Source organism: Centropristis striata, chromosome 9 (assembly GCF_030273125.1).
Source record: "Centropristis striata isolate RG_2023a ecotype Rhode Island chromosome 9, C.striata_1.0, whole genome shotgun sequence".
Classification (NCBI taxonomy): Eukaryota; Metazoa; Chordata; class Actinopteri; order Perciformes; family Serranidae; genus Centropristis; species Centropristis striata.
In genome coordinates, this window is record NC_081525.1 from 13,523,466 (window position 1) to 13,535,771 (window position 12,306).

A 12,306-nucleotide genomic window follows, 5' to 3' on the forward strand; every position below is an offset into this window, starting at 1 on the left:
GATTTATATAAGGACCTGCATAGGATGACATAGTTATGTGTTGATAGTATTTTTGCCACACCTCCCCCTCAAACACCACTATAACAATACATTGTATTTCACTGTATATCACTCAATTTAATTTAGTCAAGCATTGAAATGATCAGCATTAGTAAAATTATACACAAACTATGTACTCATTGTGAAGGTACAGCTCATTTACAGTACAAATCATAAAAAACAGGATCCAGAGCTGTTCAGTATTTGTGTGTCTCTCCAGCTCATGTCAGGCTATTACCTAACTAAGACAGACATTTTCACTCACTGCACTTCTTTGTCCATTTTGTTTTTCCCTTTTCAATTCACAACACTGACGAGCACTGGTTACATAACTGTACTACTCCACCATTCGTCCTCTGAGATTTAATAAGGCCAACTAATCAATGTGTCCTGTGTAGATAACATGACTCAGCTGCCTGCTCTGTAACCATATTCTTTCGTCCTGTGCTCAACATTGACTGTGGGAAAGCAACTTTGAGAACAAATAAGCAAATCCAGTATTATTCACATCATGTTTCACAGACCTTTCTGGTCTCCGCTTAGCTGCACTATAGAAGATTTAAATGTACAGTAATTAGATTTAAATTACCAAGTGAAGCTCCATTTAAAAAAAACAAGCAACTATATGCAGACAGAGACACCACACATTACTCTCACTGCCCCATTTCAGATTCTGGTGTCAGGTACAGTATAGTCATTAACAGAAACATCGTTTGCAGCACAGTCAGGGAAAATAGGCCAATGTGAGGATGGTCACCAAGAAAAGGCAGCCACGGCCATCAGCTGTCAAATACCAATCAGGGTTGCATGCATCTTCACTTCCCTTCTGTTTTGTTGGCCATCAGCTCGGAACATTTTAAATTGAGCCATTCAAATCTTTCCATTATTTTATAGTTTGTCTTTTAAACCTGAAAACAAGATTGACTTCATCTTCACAATTTCACACTTAAAACAACCTACAATACTGTGGCGTCATAAAAGGAAATCCAAAAGTAGCAGAAAAATGGCAGTTGATAATTCAAGATTATCTGTTGCTTACATAATTCCACTCATGTAACAGTTTTCTTAATATTGCAGGGCTGTGATGGCATGGATTTTTTTCCATGTTGAAAAAGCCTTGTATCCCTTGCAGTTTGTAGCAAGGAGGGACTATCTCTTTGCAAGAATAAATGCTCAAGAACATGTTAATAAAAACTGTTTACATTGGCATTGGTCCAACACAAAGCGGCATTATGAGCTATCGCTTAAGAATAGTTGTAGTTACAATGCGTCCGTTGTAATAATACAATACAATGCTGTAGCTTCTGAAAACCGATGAGCCACTCTTTGGCTCCGGGTTGATCATATCCTGTGCAGAAACATTGGAATCCAACCTTGAACTGAGGTGTCTATTTGGAGACATTGGAAAAATAAATCCATAATTATAAATCCAACACTGTGTCTTCTGTGATTATTTATCAATAATCCCTGTTTGAAACAGTTAGTGTCCCTGTTAACCATTCAATGGGAATCCCTTGATGCCATGGGTTTAGTCTGTCAACCAATTGGAGGCCATGTTCCTGACTCATCGACCAATCAGAGGCCGTGTTCCTGACTTGTCAACCAATCAGAGGCTGTGTTCCAGACTTTTCGAACAATCAGAGGCCGTGTTTCAGGCTGGGCATGTGTGGGACAGCTCTGATTTCAAACACAATGGAAGGCCATAAGGTTGTCGCTTAAAAAAAGTTGTCATGATGACGGTAAATCAACAATGTTGCAATCAAATACAGAGCCAAAGCCTTGGCCTACTTACAGATCATCCAATCATTGATACTCAAGATCAATGAATACTTCTGTTTATTCCCTGATAGCAAAAACACCCCTCACCCAGCCAATGTGGTGGGGGACAGCCTATTCCTGTTAGCCGCCATCCAGCACCTTTCTGAACAACCAGGAAGCCGGGGAGGCTTGGTGAAAGAAACATTGAACTGGTTTGTAATTAAGGATTTAAAACCAAGTTCTGACACATGCTGATTAACAGGGTAACAGAGTGTTCGTCCACTGATCGGAGGGTTGGTGGTTCGATCCCCGACACCCCAAATTGCTCATGATGCTGCGTTCAACCGTGTGTGAATGAATTCCCAATGGTGGCAGGTGGCACCAGTGTGCTCTGGTAGCCTCTGCCACCAGTATGAATGTGTGTGTGAATGAGCTTAATGTGTTGTGTAAAGCGCTTTGGATAAAAGCGATATATAAATGCACTCCCTTTACCATTTTACCATTAAATGCACAGTAAGGCGTAGATTCTAGGATTCTGTTGTAATAGTAGATTAGTTACAATCGCCTAAATATCGGCGTAGGAAAACACAAAGGCATATCGACCCTTCGATCGTTAATACAAAATCGCCATTCCACCTAAGCTTTACTCCAGTGCTAGTTTATTTCCAACAGCCTCCCTTCAGCAACATATTCTACACAGCACATTGCTTTCATCATTCTGAAAAGCTGACAAATGATCCTGTAGTTTCTGTTCATACCCTACACTAAATGGGCCATACAGCTGTCCTAAAACAATCTGAACATTCACTTCATCAAAATGGGTTCTTTGTTATCATCGAAGAGCGACACATGACATGCCAAGTGACAGTGAACTGTGTTTTTGGCAGGTGCCCTTGCTTGACACATTTAGGAAACCTCAACTGCAAGCACAAAGACCAGAGGATGTGTTGCCTCACAGGTTCTGTTAAAAGTTACACCTTAACACACGGCAAAGACTGACAGCAAGCTGAAATATGGCACAAGTTATACACTTGACAGAAGTTACAGATCCTAATCACAAGACTAAACAATTGAATAGTTTGTCATATGGTCGGATAGAAATGTAAATACATGGGATATATTCAACAAGTTTACATGCCTGATAATAAGGGCCATCTAAAGTCAATGATGCCTGACAAACCACAATAAGTACAAGCAACCACTGACCACAGATGTTGTGTTTTGTGTTGTGTTGTGTTTTTTAGTTAAACACACACTGAAACCTGTATGGATGTATCTGTAATCACTGGTTATTGATCCGTTTGGAAAATTTAACATACTGCCAAACCCTGTATGTGATATAAATACCAAATATCAATATTGGGAAGGGATTCAAAAATCCAGTGTACTGCAGGCTCTACTACAAACAACCAACAACAACAACACTACATTCGCACAGCCTTTTTTCCCCTTTGGTAAGTGGCCATGGTTTATTTGTGTCAATGCAGTCAATGGCAATGCTATATATTAAATGATGGATTATTCTTATTAGATAACCTACTTTAAGTATTAATGGAACAAAACAACACAGACATTGACTCGTGTGGGCAACAGGGTAATGAAAACTATTCAATAGAAATTAGAGAAGTTGTGTGTCCTAAAGCAAATTATTTGATTTAAATTTCAATACTGGACTAAAAATACCCTAACCCAATTAGTCTGTGAATTCTGACTCTGGCTAAACAGAGTCTGGATTACCACCCTTTTCCTTGCTAGCACAGATACTGAAGGCTTATCTGGGACTGGTACATTGTGTCATTGAGTTGAGCTTCACAAGGTTGGCAAGTGGCCCTCCTGGGTGTGCGTGTGTGTGTGTGTGTGTGTGTGTGTGTGTGTGTGTGTGTGTGTGTTCACCCTTCCCCCACACCACCCCATGGCTTTGGAACAACCAGCTGCAAAGCACTGTAGAAAGCGTTTAATAAGATTGACACAAATGTAATAAAATAAAATACAATAATAAACACATTTATGAATATACTGACAACCAAGCATAAACATCAATATTAACTTAAACTATGTAATAATAATAATAATATGGGCCCTACACAACACACCTCTAACTGGCAACTACCACCATGGGACATAACGCCAACACTGCTAAAACTACACTTTGAGTTATAATTCATAACTATTCAAAACTATTGTTGTTTTATTTATTTTTTCAAACTTATTTTTACACTTAAGTATGTATCCAACAGGTACAAAGTCCATTCAAACACAGTGAGGAATAAAAGCATTACTCTATTATGATTAATCTAATGAATTTAAAAAAAAAAAAAAAAAAGTAAAATAGTCAAGTAATAGTAGTTATGTAAAAAGTTAGATTGCTAAGTGAAACAAATTATTTTTTAATCAAGTGTTGAATCTAAAGCATGAAATACACTTTACATTATATATATATGGTTGAGATATAAATAAATAAATAAATAAATAAATCACAAAAGTGGTTTTAATTGAAAGCCAGCAGTAGTTGCAGGAAGGAAGGGCGCGCTCACAAACACAAACCAACCACGAGAACGAACACATGCACAGTGCGCGCGCGCCTACTCACGCGCTGACGCTGCCCATCCCCCACCCCGAGAGAAAATATAAAAATAAACGTTCAAAACAGCGCAATAACCCGCCCATACCTCGTATACACAATCATATGTGGTCACGCTACACGGGGGTATAATTTATAACGGCAATAATAACGTAAAAAGACGATAAACACTCACCAAAAGCTCCAAATCACACAAGGGGGGTGCCTTCTCCTCTGTGCTCCTAATATGGAATCTCCTCCTCCTCCACCACCGTTGTTTTCTACCTCTAATTAAACCTCGAAAAAGCGTTATAACGGCCTTCAGACCTCGCCAACCGGTGCTAGGAATCCCCAATGACCGATGTGTTTTGGATACACGGGCATATATAATGATAAATCCCTTTAAAAATGAGCTGGATGGACAGTTGGGTCTAGATTGTAGGTTTGCTCGCTAGTAGAGAAAAGAGCCAAACGGTTCAGTAGCAGCCAACGGCTTCAGACTGAAACACAGAGCAGCTGACCTGCCAGGCGAAAATGAGCTAGGCCTGAGCTCCTCTCTGCAGGAAGCACACTCCAGTCACATAAACATCAAAATGGGTGTCGCAGTATGGAAAAGGATGGTGTAGTCGGGCTGAGGTTGGACTGTAACTATTATCAAATTAAAATTAAATACTAATTTTAAGTTAAAAAAAAAATGTTTTTAGAGCAATTTGATTTTTTTTCTCCAAACTCAACATTATGATTAATAGCCTACTTAGCTCTATTTTTGGATTGTAACTGTAGGCATGCTAGCTTTTCTGTTCTAATTGAAATCTACATTTTTAGATATTCAGTTTTTAAAGTGTGACGCAAAAAATATATACTATTACTTTATTAAGCCCACAATGGGGAAATTCAACCTCTGCATTTAACCCATCCTTTTTTACACACAAGCAAGGAGCAGTGGGCAGCACATTACTGTGCCCGGGAGCTGTGCAGAGGGGTTAGGTGCCTTGCTCAAGGGCACTTCAGTCTTTGACCTGTCTGTACTGGGATTTGAACGGGCGACTCTCCAGTTACAAGCCTGATTCCTAACCTCTAGGCCACGGACTGCCCATCTTTTATGTTCCACATTTGAATCAGTGCCTGAATAAATAGGCTAATAATAGACGTGAACGCTAAATAGCTTTAAATGAAGTACCAGCAAGTAGAGCTGCAACAATTATTCGATTAATCAAACAATAATCGATTATTAAATTAATCGTCAACTATTTTGATAATCGAATAATTGTTTTGAGCAGTTTTTTAAATACAATAAGTCCACACTCTCTGATTTCAGCTTCTTCAATGTGAATATTTCTGGTTTATTTGTTCCTTTATGACAATAAACTGAATATATCTTTGGTTTGTGGACAAAACAAGAGATTTGAGGACGTCATCTTGTGGTTTGGGAAACACTGATTGATATTTTTCAACATTTTATTGACCAAACAACTAATCGATTAATCGTTTAAATAATCAACAGATAAATCGAAAATGAAAATAATCATTAGTTGCAGCCCTATCAGCAACATATACACTAATGAAGGGACAACGAAGCTTTGTGAACCATTTGCTTTATTTTCTGACCCCACTAGATGGCGGTCTTGGCTTTAAAAAAAAAAAAGGCTTTAGCAATGGTAATTGAGTGTGTTTTCAGCCCTTTGTTGAACAAAGAGCGCCATCTAGTGGGCTCAGAAAATACAGCAAATGGTTCACGAAGCTTCATTGTCCCTTCATTATATCAATCCCCTGTAAACTGTAAAAATGTCCACCCCTCCCCCACCAAAAATACCTCTATCTTCCATAGACTGTATCAAAAGATGGACAATGTTATGGATTAACAAGTGATACTGTTAACTGGCGATTTTCAGCTGAAAAACCTGTGGTTGTCGTAGTTACGGCAGTTGTTGAAAACAGAAATAGAATACAAAGCTGTGTAACACGTTACCACCGGCATGTCAGCTTCCTAAAAGTGAAGCCAAAACTTCTTGATCGCCCCCTGGTGGTTGGCTGCAGTATAGGCCACAAGCCCCGCCCCTTTATTAGCTAGTGGATGGGACATGGGCCAAACTAAGAAATCAGAGTACACATTAAATCATTTTTTCTCCTGTCATTTTAGTTCTTGTCATGCAGGTGTATGTACAAGGGTTATTTTTTATGACAAGTTTGGTTTTAATTAGTTATTTGATGCTATAAAATGGGGTGTAATGTCATGATTGACTGCTACGATTGACTCATGATTGGTTATGGGCGGGACTTCAATAACACAGCTCTAACCAATCCCTGACTGTGGCTTCAAATGCGCAAGATGACAGCGCCTGTATCTGGGTTAGTTTTTATTATTGAATTCTCTTTTATTTACGTTTTAGACAATGTCCAAGATATTTTTGGAATCTGGGTTGTAATTAGACCGATTATATCTGTCATAGATACACTCTAGTCTTCTGATTTATGAGCACATGCTTCGGCGATCCCAAATCGCTGGGTCACAACAATGAAAATGTATTTTGACAAGTTTAATAAAACTTATATTAAATTAATGCTTGAATAATCATATGAATTGGAAATCATTTCAGCCTCATTATAATGAACTGAAATGTAATATTGTTTAGTTATTCATCAGTTATCAGAACAAAGGAGGCCAATTGGGCAGAAAACCCAAACATTTCTGCAAAATACTAATTAAGAAATTGTCCTGTATTACAGTGGATTTTTTAGCTGGTGGATTGTATGTATTCCACTGTTTTTATTTGTCATTGCAATTAATGTTCTGTATCTTTTTCAAATGCTTAAATTAACCTAAAATGCAGGCAACTATATTGTGCTTTTTGCAAACGAAAGAAATGCAAGTGGCAATGCATAATAAAGCATTGATAAGAGGTGGTGGAGATACAAATTCTGCAGACATAAACAAGGAAAAATAGATAACTACTCAGGCGTGCATATTTGCATTAACCGAAAGCATATGATCATTGACACGCACACACACAAACACACACCACAGCTAAGGCCCAGCCGAGACAAACAGACGCACAGACAGAAAGCCCTAGGGTGGTGTATAGAGTGAGCCTTAGCGTGGCTGTAACAGGAGAGTGGAGGATGGGTAATGACTTTTATACAGGAAGGGGGGGGGGGGGGGGGGGGGGGGGGGCATCAGTGTATTTCCCCAGCCTGTACTTTCACATGCCTGGGGAGGATTGTAGTACAAGCGAGCCCTACAATTTTGATCATTTTGTTGTTCTCATTTGAAATTCTTTTGGCCTGTGCTTGTTTTGTTTTGTTTTGTTTTGGAAAGAAATGCATCTATCCCAGCAGTGGTAAGTAATTTCGCTGCTTTTGTGTACCATCACTGCTGAATGAATGAAGAGAAAAACAGTGATGTGGAAACAGCTCCAGTGTGGCAAATTGTGAAGTGATGCACCTCAGGGCGAAGCAGTCCACTGTCTGGGTAATGACTTTCTGGGAAACCACAACACACAATCTATATGCAGCACTCAGCCTCAGTGTTTTCTTCTTCTCTGTTCCCTCTGCAGTGACAAACCAACAAACCACCCTGTACAACCTGATAATGTAATAAATTCCTGATAATGTAATAACCCCGATAATGTATTAAAAATCTGCACTTGAGTCCATTGAACCAATAATGTAATAAAGTATAACATTAATGGGAGGTTATTACATTATCAGGTTAGCCTTCATTTCGCAAGTCCTGATAATGTAATAATTCCCCAATATTGTAATAGATTAACAGCAGACCACCCATTACTTGGGTTCAAGTGGTGATACTGTGTGGGCAACTCTAGCTCAAGAGCTCTAGCACCACCAACAGGTCAAAGTTGAATGTTTATTAACTTTTGACCCGTTCATCCATTTTTTAACAAACGAGGTATCCATAACACACGAATGCATTCAACAGCTTCTTGAAATCTAAAGGTGCTTGGTGTTATACTTTATTACATTATTGGTTAAAAAAAAAGTGTATTACATTATTGGGAAATGCACTTTATTACATTATCGGGAAGTTATTACATTATCAGGTTTTATTACATTTTCAATGGACTCAAGTGCAGATTTTTATTACATTATCACGGTTATTACATTATCGGGAAGTTATTACATTATCGGGAAGTTATTACATTATCAGGTTTTATTACATTTTCAATGGACTCAAGTGCAGATTTTTATTACATTATCGGGGTTATTACATTATCTGGAATTTATTACATTATCAGGTTCTACACACCCCTACTATACCACTACTAATGAGTTTTTACTTTGATAAATCATCATTTTAATACTTTAACACAGGACTGGGACTCAAACAGATACATTTTAAAACCCTGGAGTCGGCTACTGTACATACAACCACAGCATGCTGTTAGTACTCCTGTATTTGCACACACAGTATAATAAAATGTAATTTGAGAGATTACTGTACAGCACTCCATAAGCAAACCACGTTACCTTGAGCACTGTAAGTGAAATAGAAGAGATCTAATTTTCAAGGTGGAGTGTGTATGGGTTAGCATATTCTGTAATCCTTTCCTACACTGAAAAAATAGATTTTTGGCCCTGTAATTATTATTTCAATCATCTATATAAATTCTACAAAGAAATACAAATTCAGTGCTTTTACTTTAAAATAGCAGTTTTTCATGTAGTGCCTTACGGTACTTAGTGATTGTTTGCTATTATGTGTCCTCAGTTTTGTATGTAAATTGAATCATTCGTTCCAAGTAATATTCACTAAACCAGTTCATTGGCTTAATTATTTGATATTTCCAAGTAAAATGTAATTGAGGGACATCAGTGAATCTACAATTTACTTGTGTATTTTCATAAAAAAAAAGTGATTCTATTAAATAAATATGACTTAGAAACAGCCTGAGTGAAGATTACAAACACTTTCTGTGTGGGAAAACTTGCCTAGCTCTTTTAAAGTAAATGTCACTCCATTTTTTTCAGTGTAGCTGAGATTAGCAAGTAAGTATATGTAGTTTACCACTAGATGCCCTGTGTATGCCTACCATTTGTTTCTGACATGACAGCTAGACATTCTACAGCTCTGACAGTTCAAACTTGATGCATCAGATATAAACGTTATACTCAAGAGATACATTTAGGGCTGACACGTCACTTTAGTTCAGGAACACAACCATAATTGCACAGCTTCGCTAATGGATGGACTATTAATTATAAAGTGACACTTTTTTTTCATTAATTTAATGCAAAACTCAACATAAACTAGTCCTGATCAGGTAACAAGCATAGCATAAGTTGGCGTAAACCAGGTTAAACACACGAACACAAAAAAACTCTTGTAGGACATCTCCTGAAATAAGCAAACTGAATCTATGTACAAAGGGGTTATTAACCCTGTGGCATCTGACCAATCAGTAAATCACACAAGATTCAAGCTTTGCTTTAGCCTGGGTATACCCATACTGCCTTGCACACTCAAATTTCAATTCGAACCTCCAGGCGGTCTGGCAACCAGGGCCGTTTCTTAGCCCTGTTTTAGGGATCCAATCACAGAGCGGGGAGGGACGATGACGCGTACTACCCGGCAGACGGAAGCTTATAGTTTTGTAGTTTTCTTACGGATCAATTTTTTTCAGTATAACAAATAAGCTGAACCTTTTTTTCTTCTAAGACATGGAGGACAGAAAAAAGAGTTGATAGTGTTTATTTGAATACCCAATGCTGTGGTTTTGACATTAATCTGTTGACATTAAAGGAACCGTTCAGCATTTTAGGTCAATTCTAAATTCAGCCACCCCTCCAGCCCATATAACCACATCGGTCCTATGCGGACCTTACCACTCTTTATCCTACGTCACCTGACTTCTTCCTATGCTCCCATCATAATTACTAGAGCTGTAAGAGGTTGCCACCACAATAAACGTAAATATGGGTTGTAATCAAGGTTATTATAGTTAACGAAAACTAACGAAATAACGAAAACTAGAATTGGAAAAACATTTTTGTTAACTGATATAAAAATAAAAACGAGAGTTTAAAAAAAAACGATAACTAACTCAAATTGTATTGTGTGGTTACAAAACTAACTAAAATTATAGTGAAAATGTCCTTTGTTTTCGACTTTGTCAACTTTTTTTCAATAATAATCCAGAGTTTCTATTTCTCCACCGCTGAGTGTGTGTATTCAAGCAACACAACGCTGATGACGTGTACTCAGGCAAATACAGATTTTATTGTGTATCAGCAAAATAAAACAAAGGTAACGAAAAGAGAACCTTCTTCAGGCTAGATACAAGTTGATGTAATGTGAGGCAATGAACAAAGGGCGAAGGGTGGCGCCAACTCATAAAACAAACAAACTAAAACAATCTTCCTAACTCGATTTTTCCCCCCCAAAACTATCTTACTTAAAACACAACAAACAAAGGAACTCTGGCTGACTACGCTTACTCTTACCCTATGCAAACAAAAATACAGCAATGCAACCACCCATAAACTAGTGAGACTAACAAAGGTAATACTCGAAGTGTCATGTGAATAAGTGTGAAAAAGAAAACCTAAACCTAATGCCCAATAAACAGTCAAACAACACGAGTGCCTCAATTTCTCAATACCCACACTAGGTTTTCAAATACCTTCTTATCAATCCAAGAGACATACTTTACACAAAGCCATGCAAAGACAAAGAAGAAGGGCGTCCACAGCCCCGCGAAGCTGCTCTTAAGGCCGAGCTGGAGGCAGGTGCGGCAGGTGATTGGACGCCAGACCAATCGAGCGGACAGAGGGCGGAGCCAGGGGAATACTCGATCCTGCTACCGGCATTCGGTGGAGGCGTTACCCAGCGGGGATTCCCTCTGAAGGAGGCCATGACGCCGCTGCGGTCCTGAGGCACAAACAGAGCAAAACCCAAAACACACACAATGTACCCCAAGGACGTAACACTGCTTTGTGGCTTCTGGGAGAAACGTGGGTTAAATTACCGTAATGACACCATGTTGGCTGTAAAGAGCAACTTCTCAGCTTTCAGAAAACATTTGAAATATTCCGATAGCATAATCCGTTCAGTTATTATGGTAATCCTAAATGTGCTTGAGCAAACATGTCACCGGCTCAACACTCAGTAAAGTTTGGATGTTTGATAAACCGAAGGAAAAAAAGGAAAAATTTATTACGTCCTCTTTGAATCTCGCACCACAAAGCCCATTCCAAATAAACTAAAATTAACACTAAAACTAATAAAAACTAAACTAAAACAAAGCATTTTCAAAAGAATAAAAAATAAACTAAAACTAGCAAACTCACTCTAAAAACGAATTAAAACTAAGTGAATTTGAAAACAAAAATTTACAACGAAATTAAAACTTAAACTAATAAAAAATCCCAAAGTATTATTATAACCTTGGTTGTAATAAACTGCTTGCACAAACAACCAATGGGGTCATGTTTGGGGAAGGACAGTTTTGTCATCCACCTTTGATGAATCTGAAACAGGAGACATTTGACAGCCACAGCAGGAAAGGCAAAGGTATAACCAATAAAATCAATGATGGCTGATTTTCATTGAGCTGTTTTCAGCGTTTAAGTGCCTCTGGAGCTTCATTTGGCAGGATTTTACCACATTCACTGTGCGTTTTGCTCAGCATCACTACCTGCCATTATGAATCCAAATGTAATCTAATCAGGGATATATTTCCTCACCAAATGCTTTGGAGCTTTTACCGGCCCAGGCTGGTTTCCCACATCTCTCCTTTGTCTTTTTAAAAAACAGATTCATTTTGTGTTACTGCATCACAGGGAACATGAGCTAGCTAATGGGGGCAAAACACGCTTGTCTCTATCTGATTGTGTCGTGATTGGTGCGGTGACATTCAAGCCTAACTAATTGAGCTAGTCTGGAGCTGAGCAGGCTGCATTGTTGCTGGACCTCAGCCAGGTTTAACCCTCTG

General features: G+C 38.4%; 1 protein-coding gene across 1 annotated transcript in view; it reads right to left on the reverse strand.

Moving 5' to 3' along the window:
- tbl1xr1a (TBL1X/Y related 1a) overlaps nt 1-4,918 on the reverse strand; it is a 59,904-nt gene extending 54,986 nt beyond the window's left edge. Inside the window, exon 1 of the mRNA XM_059340584.1 lies at nt 4,554-4,918. The gene's annotated coding sequence lies outside the window, so the exon portion shown is untranslated. The remainder of the gene's footprint in view (nt 1-4,553) is intronic.
- Nucleotides 4,919-12,306: the final 7,388 nt, after the last annotated feature.